Genomic DNA, 7,621 nt, shown 5'->3' on the forward strand with positions numbered 1-7,621 from the left:
AATAACGATACACATTAATAGACCAAAAACACCCTAAATATTGGTTGCCTCTCCTCTCTACCAATGCGGTACACAAAATAAAGTCAAGTAACCCAAAGTCCTTTTATATTAGACTGAGTTTTTATTTTCCCCTGCTCACGAATTTTCCCCTCACATTCCAACATCTGCCCTTATAAATTGGGGTTCACATATCTCCTATAACATCCCTGCAAGGCTGCGAATTCGCAAATAGGTTGCCATTGGAGAGCTTATTCCATAAGCAAAAATGGCTGCTTTGATGAAGAGTTTCGCGCGTACTGCTTTAATGGTGTTTATTATGTCTTCGATCACTGATGCCACCGCTGGCCTAAAACTAAGCCCCACCTTTTATGCCAAGTCTTGTCCGACGGCGCTGTCAATAGTGCAAGCCGCGGTGAAGCAGGCCGTTGCCAAAGAGAAACGCATGGGGGCGTCGCTTCTCCGCCTTCAATTCCACGACTGCTTCGTTAATGTAAGTGGAACAATTCATATTATTATTATTGATTCAACCAGCTTGACAACGGTCACTCTTTCATTTCTTGTTCCAGGGCTGCGATGGGTCCGTCCTGTTGGACAATTCCACGACCTTCACTAGCGAGAAGTACGCCAATCCCAATAACAATTCGGCAAGGGGCTTCGAGGTGATCGATACCATAAAGAACCAACTCGAAAATGCGTGCAGTGGTGTCGTGTCATGTGCAGATATTATCGCTGTTGCTGCTCGTGATTCTGTTGTTGAAGTAACCCCGATTAACCTTGCTCCGCCATCTTGTTATTTCTGTATGAATCGTTTCTAAAATCTACAATAATCTGGTCATTTCATTTAATATTTAGTATGTCTGTTAAAAATTTAACTGACAGCTGGGTGGACCTTGGTGAGCTGTGAGGTTGGGTCGGCGAGACTCGACAACAGCGAACTTTAGCGGTGCAAACATTAACATTCCGCCTCCCACTTCCAATCTGAGCAACCTAATTTCATTATTCCAAGCACAGGGCCTCTCCGAAAAGGAAATGGTCACACTATCTGGTAATCAAAATATTGTTTTTATTTTTCATTTATAATATTTAGATGAAGAAGCATCTTTTCAAAAGAACTAAGATACAATTAATTATAAAAAAATAAGATTTAAATACTGTAGAACAGTGTATATATTGATAGCTGGTGTTCGGTTGATCTGATATGATATTCTATCTACAGGCGGTCATACTATAGGGCAAGCGCGGTGCGTAAGTTTTAGAGCCCATATCTACAACGACACCAATATAGACACTACGTACTCCACTTTGCTGCGTTTGAAGTGTCCGAGCACCGCGGGCTTTGGAGACAGCAACCTGTCGCCGTTGGATTATTTGACTTCCACTATCTTTGACAACAACTACTGCATCAATATTCTGAAATCCAAGAAGGGACTTCTCGTTGGAATATTAATTCCAACTGCACGCAACATGGACGCTGACGTGGACAGCGACGGCAGCCAGTCAGTTGCCGACTCAGCCAGCTTGCAGCAAAAAAAACCGTTTCAGCAAAACCACTGACACATATCGGACCGCCTTTCTTGCAATTGTGGTTTTCGTACAAACGCCTCCGATACAATCACCTGTTGACGCGTGGTCCTCTGTACGTTGGCAAAACCTGCCATATCGGAACGTAACATTCAGCAGTAAAAGGCCTCCCGAAATCTCCGTCAACCGTCCGATTGCAAGGCTCGTTGTCCACCGTTGATGAAACCCAAGCTGCGTTCAGACATGTATTAAATAACATTGTGTGGCGTAAAATCAAACTTCTCTTTTGACCGACGACTTGTCAATGCTGCGTTCAGACATGTATTAAATAACATTGTGTGGCGTAAAATCAAACTTCTCTTTTGACCGCCGACTTGTCAATGAATTAATTTATGAAGTACCTTCGCCATGCTGAGAATTAAATGGCATTCGTAGATTGTTGGTGAAATTTTTATTACACAGGAGTATGGCAAGTGAAATTGAATTGCCCTGTTATGTTTTTTGTTGACCGCTGAAAATAAAATGTTGTAGCATAGATGTGCGAATATGAAGCAGCGTGAGTGGGATGTGTGGCAGCTGAAAAAAAACGAAAGGAGAATTGGACAACAGTGCAAGGTAAAAACAAGGAGAATGCATAAGTTTTTTTTTGTAATGTTTTTTATGAGTTGACCACCGTATGTTCACATTTTCGGTGAAGAACAACTGTGGCTTGCACAGCAGTGCAAGGGTTCTTTTACATAACCAAACGAAAGGGTTCGCTGCCATAATATGTTTTTATTAGCACATGGAATGAGTGAAACGAAATGGGTAGCGCATATGACTGGTGTTAAAAATATGTAAAGGTTTTTAACAACATGTGGAATGCAATATGCATAGAAGTGCAATGATGGTAACGGACACAGCAGTGTGAGAAATTTTTACGCACAGCAGTGCGAATTGCAGAGGCAACGCAGCAGCGAGTAAAAACTCAGGGGAGACAGACTCTATGGTTATGGGTATGGACAGCAGTTCATAAGAAAAAGGCAGCAGTGTGATGGCAAGAAGGTGAAGCACAGCAGTGCAAAGAAAATGAAACCGAGAATGAAGAAATGTGTTTTTACACATCAGTGAAAAGGTGAATGAAGCAAGAGGATTTTTATTTATAGCAGTAAATGTAAGTAAATATTTTTATTACAGCAGTATAAGCAAAACTCTGTTTTTACAGCAGTTAATGTAAATGAGATTTTTACACACCAGCAATGTAAAATCTCATGAGGAAGACAGAGTAAATTCTTGATTGGTTGAAATGTATTTTTGGTGAATCCCTCTGTCAAGAGGAAGGTGCTTTTCAGCACAGTGTCATGGTGAATCCCTCTGTCAAGAGGAAGGTGCTCTTCAGCACAGTCTCAGGTGAATCTCTCTGTTAAGAGGATGACTCTTTTGATTGTTTGTGGAACTGCATCTGAAGCAGTGTTGGTGAATCCCTCTATGTGAGGAAGACCTTTGTGTAACAGCAGTTTTGTAATCCCTCTGTTAAGAGGAAGACCCATTTTGTAACAGATGTTTTTGTAGCAGTTGTTTCTTTTTACGAATACAAGTTTTTATGTGTGTGGGTAAAACTCTGTGTTCGCTGGAGAAATTTTTTAAACTTCCGCTGCGTTAAGGTCCTGGAGAAAAACAGAGCATTGTCTCTGTGTGCAGTTTGTTTGTGTGTTTTTGGAATTTTACCAGAAAAATCCCCAACAGTGGTATCAGAGCATTGTTATGCTTTGTTGAATTTTGTTTGAAATCAGCAGAAATTTCCAACAGTGGTATCAGAGCTGGTTCAGGCTCTTTGAAGGCGTCAAAGAAGCTGAAGGAAAGATTCTTGTTGCAGCAGAGAAAGCTTCTCCAGCAGTGTGAAGACTCAGCAAAAGAATCCAAGTATTTCTCAGACTAATTTTCTGTGTTGTTGTTGAAGAAACAGTGAGTCATTTTAAAAACACAATCAGGTATTTTAAGCATAGTTAAGAATGGCAAGGTCAAGGAAGAAAGTGTCCAAACCCCCTAAGGTTGTGTCTCCCTCTTCTATTAAAATAGAAAACAATCTATTTGAAAGCATTCTATTTGAGGTTCGATGGGAACTTTGATATATGGGAAATAAAAATGAGGACTTTCTTAAAGTCTGAAGGGATTGAAATCTGGGAATCAGTGATTGATGATAGCAAGATGGATAGAGAATCCAAGGAGTGTAATGCACAAGCAGCAAAAATAATCTTGGATGGATTGCCTGATTCTGTAAAGAAGAATCTAGGAAAATATTCATCAGCAAAGGATATATGGGACAGACTTCATGACCTTCATGCAAAGGGAGCACTGACCATGACCATCAGTCAAGAAGAAAATTCTGAACCCATCATAGAAGCTGAAAGTGAGAAGGTTGACCTCATCAAACTTCAAGTAAAAGAAAGGGATGAAGAGCTCGCCAAGCTTAAGAAGGAACTTGATCAAAGCAAAAGGAAGCATCATGAAGAAGTCATATCAATGACAAATCAGTTGAATAAAGCAAAGAAGCAGGAAGATGCCTTGTCAAGACAACTTGAACAAAGGCACAAGAGAGTGAACAAACTTGTAGAAGAGATTGGACAGTACAAGGTAGAGGTCTCCTCCCTTAAGTCTGAATTACAAGAAGCCAGGAAGCAGGCACAAGGAGCTGAAAAGAAAATGGAAAGCAGTCAAGCAGAAATCTCTAAAATGAAGTCAGATATTATCTCCCTTAAAATAGTAGCAGCTGAAGCTACTCGTAGCAAAGAAGAAACTGAGGAACAACTTGCAAAGAAGAATAATGAGTGTGAAAGATTGGAAGAAGAGATTGTCCTCCTCAAGAAAAAGGTTGAAGGGATGAACAAAATCATGAAGAGCTCTCAAGCGTTGGATGACATGCTCAGCTATCACAGATCTCCATCTGATAAATCAAGACTTGGGTATGTAGGTGAACCCTCAAACAAGAATGAAAATGCTTTAAGCAAAGGAGATGTGAAGAAGGGAGAAAGAAATTGTGATGCTCCTAGTTCCAGCAAACACGAGGAGAAAGATCAAGGCTACAATAGGAGAAATCCTACTCCAAGAAGAAAACCAGCTCCAAGAAGAAATGTAGCTGATGTCAAGGAGGTAAGAGGTAATGGTTATCATCAAAGGATCTCAAGGCAGCAAGGCTTTAGAAGTACATCAAGGAAACCTCCATCTCTCAGGTACCAAAGTTCATTTTTTGGTTATTGTTATTCTTGTTCAAACTTTGGTCATATGGCAAAAGACTGTAGAGCATTTCATAGAGATAGATGTTGTAGTCTCCGACAATCTCCAAGAAACAATTTTGCAAGAAGAAATCATGAATTCTTATTCATGAACAATGTTGAATGCTTCAAGTGTCATAACATTGGGCATATGGCACGTGACTGTAACTTAATATGGGCCTTTACACAAGCTAGACCCATGCAAAAGAAGAAAGTTACACAAGTATGGAGAAGGAAGGAAATACAGTCTGAAAGTCCCTTGAGCTCTCCAGCTGATCTAAGTTTCTTTTGAGAAAACTTTGCTGAAAGAAGATGATGCATACAGTTAAGGGGAGCCTGTAATTTTTTATCATAATTGCTGAACTCTATTAACAGTCATTCTTTGATGAAGATTTTCTTATAGGGGAGAGATATGAAATTAAATCTGCCATAAAAGCAGAGAAGAAAAGGTTGCAGAATAGCTTGGAGATGCAAAGATTGGAAATATTGCCAGAGGCAGAAAGAAAGAGGATATTACATGATTGGAGTGCCTGAGCAAAGCAGTGAAAGCGATGAAGGGAACGCTGATATGAATAGGCAGAAAAGCTTTGAATTTTTATGAAGTGTTTGGGTATGTTTAAATGCCCAGCAGTTGAAATTAAGGGGGAGTGTTGGAATATTAATTCCAACTGCAGGCAACATGGACGCGGACGTGGACAGCGACGGCAGCCAGTCAGTTGCCGACTCAGCCAGCATGCAGCAACAAAACCGCTTCAGCAAAACCACTGACACATATCGGACCGCCTTTCTTGCAATTGTGGTTTTCGTACAAACGCCTCCGATACAATCACCTGTTGACGCGTGGTCCTCTGTACGTTCGCAAAACCTGCCATATCGGAACGTAACGTTCAGCAGTAAAAGGCCTCCCGAAATCTCCGTCAACCGTCCGATTGCAAGGCTCGCTGTCCACCGTTGATGAAACCCAAGCTGCGTTCAGACCTGCATTAAATACATTGCGTGGCGTAAAATCAAACTTCTGTTTTGACCGCCGACTTGTCAATGAATTAATTTATGAAGTACCTTCGCCATGCTGAGAATTAAATGGCGTTTGTAGATTGTTGGTGAAATTTTTATTACACAGGAGTATGGCAAGTGAAATTGAATTGCCCTGTTATGTTTTTTGTTGACCGCTGAAAATAAAATGTTGTAGCATAGATGTGCGAATATGAAGCAGCGTGAGTGGGATGTGCGGCAGCTGAAAAAAAACGAAAGGAGAATTGCACAGCAGTGCAAGGTAAAAACAAGGAGAATGCATAAGTTTTTTTTGTAATGTTTTTTATGAGTTGACCACCGTATGTTCACATTTTCGGTGAAGAACAACTGTGGCTTGCACAGCAGTGCAAGGGTTCTTTTACATAACCAAACGAAAGGGTTCGCTGCCATAATATGTTTTTATTAGCACATGGAATGAGTGAAACGAAATGGGCAGCGCATATGACTGGTGTTAAAAATATGTAAAGGTTTTTAACAACATGTGCAATGCAATATGCATAGAAGTGCAGTGAGGGTAACGGACACAGCAGTGTGAGAAATTTTTACGCACAGCAGTGCGAATTGCAGAGGCAACGCAGCAGCGAGTAAAAACTCAGGGGAGACAGACTCTATGGTTATGGGTATGGACAGCAGTGCATAAGAAAAAGGCAGCAGTGTGATGGCAAGAAGGTGAAGCACAGCAGTGCAAAGAAAATGAAACCAGAGAAGTGAGAATGAAGAAATGTGTTTTTACACATCAGTGAAAAGGTGAATGAAGCAAGAGGATTTTTATTTACAGCAGTAAATGTAAGTAAATATTTTTATTACAGCAGTATAAGCAAAACTCTGTTTTTACAGCAGTTAATGTAAATGAGATTTTTACACACCAGCAATGTAAAATCTCATGAGGAAGACAGAGTAAATTCTTGATTGGTTGAAATGTATTTTTGGTGAATCCCTCTGTCAAGAGGAAGGTGCTTTTCAGCACAGTGTCATGGTGAATCCCTCTGTCAAGAGGAAGGTGCTCTTCAGCACAGTCTCAGGTGAATCCCTCTGTTAAGAGGATGACTCTTTTGATTGTTTGTGGAACTGCATCTGAAGCAGTGTTGGCGAATCCCTCTATGTGAGGAAGACCTTTGTGTAACAGCAGTTTTGTAATCCCTCTGTTGAGAGGAAGACCCATTTTGTAACAGATGTTTTTGTAGCAGCTGTTTCTTTTTAGGAATACAAGTTTTTATGTGTGTGGGTAAAACTCTGTGTTCGTTGGAGAAATTTTTTAAACTTCCGATGCGTTAAGGTCCTGGAGAAAAAAAAAAACAGAGCATTGTCTCTGTGTGCAGTTTGTTTGTGTGTTTTTGGGATTTTACAAGAAAAATCCGAACAGTGGTATCAGAGCATTGTTATGCTCTATTGAATTTTGTTTGTAATCAGCAGAAATTTCCAACACTTCTCCACTCTGATCAACAACTCTTCAACGGAGGCTCCACTGATTCACAGGTGACCACCTACAGCTCCAACCAGACCACCTTCTTCTCGCACTTTGCTGCCGCCATGGTGAAGATGGGGAACATTAAACCTCTTACAGGCAGTGGCGGAGAGATCCGCAAGAATTGCAGGAAGCCTAACTAACCAACCAACTGGTGAAGTGGCTGTTTAGTAGGATGAGTTTCATCGATATTGCCTTGTAATTTGTAATAGAAGTATTCGATTGGTCTCCATGGATACCTTAGGCATATGTTACAATTATACAACTTCATACTTTATTAGTGTTACATGGGAGAGAAAAGGAAACTCCTATTTCGTAGACTATAGAAAAGTAAATGAGGGCTGACATGTCA

General features: G+C 40.6%; 1 pseudogene; it reads left to right on the forward strand.

The window, feature by feature from the left end:
• The first annotated feature begins 265 nt into the window (after window positions 1-265).
• On the forward strand, window positions 266-7,412 carry LOC149138537 (peroxidase P7-like; annotated as a pseudogene).
• The last annotated feature ends 209 nt before the right edge of the window (window positions 7,413-7,621 follow it).

This window comes from Pinus tabuliformis, chromosome X (genome assembly GCF_031772625.1).
Source record: "Pinus tabuliformis cultivar Carrire ecotype Pingquan chromosome X, CPIR1, whole genome shotgun sequence".
Taxonomy (NCBI): Eukaryota; Viridiplantae; Streptophyta; class Pinopsida; order Pinales; family Pinaceae; genus Pinus; species Pinus tabuliformis.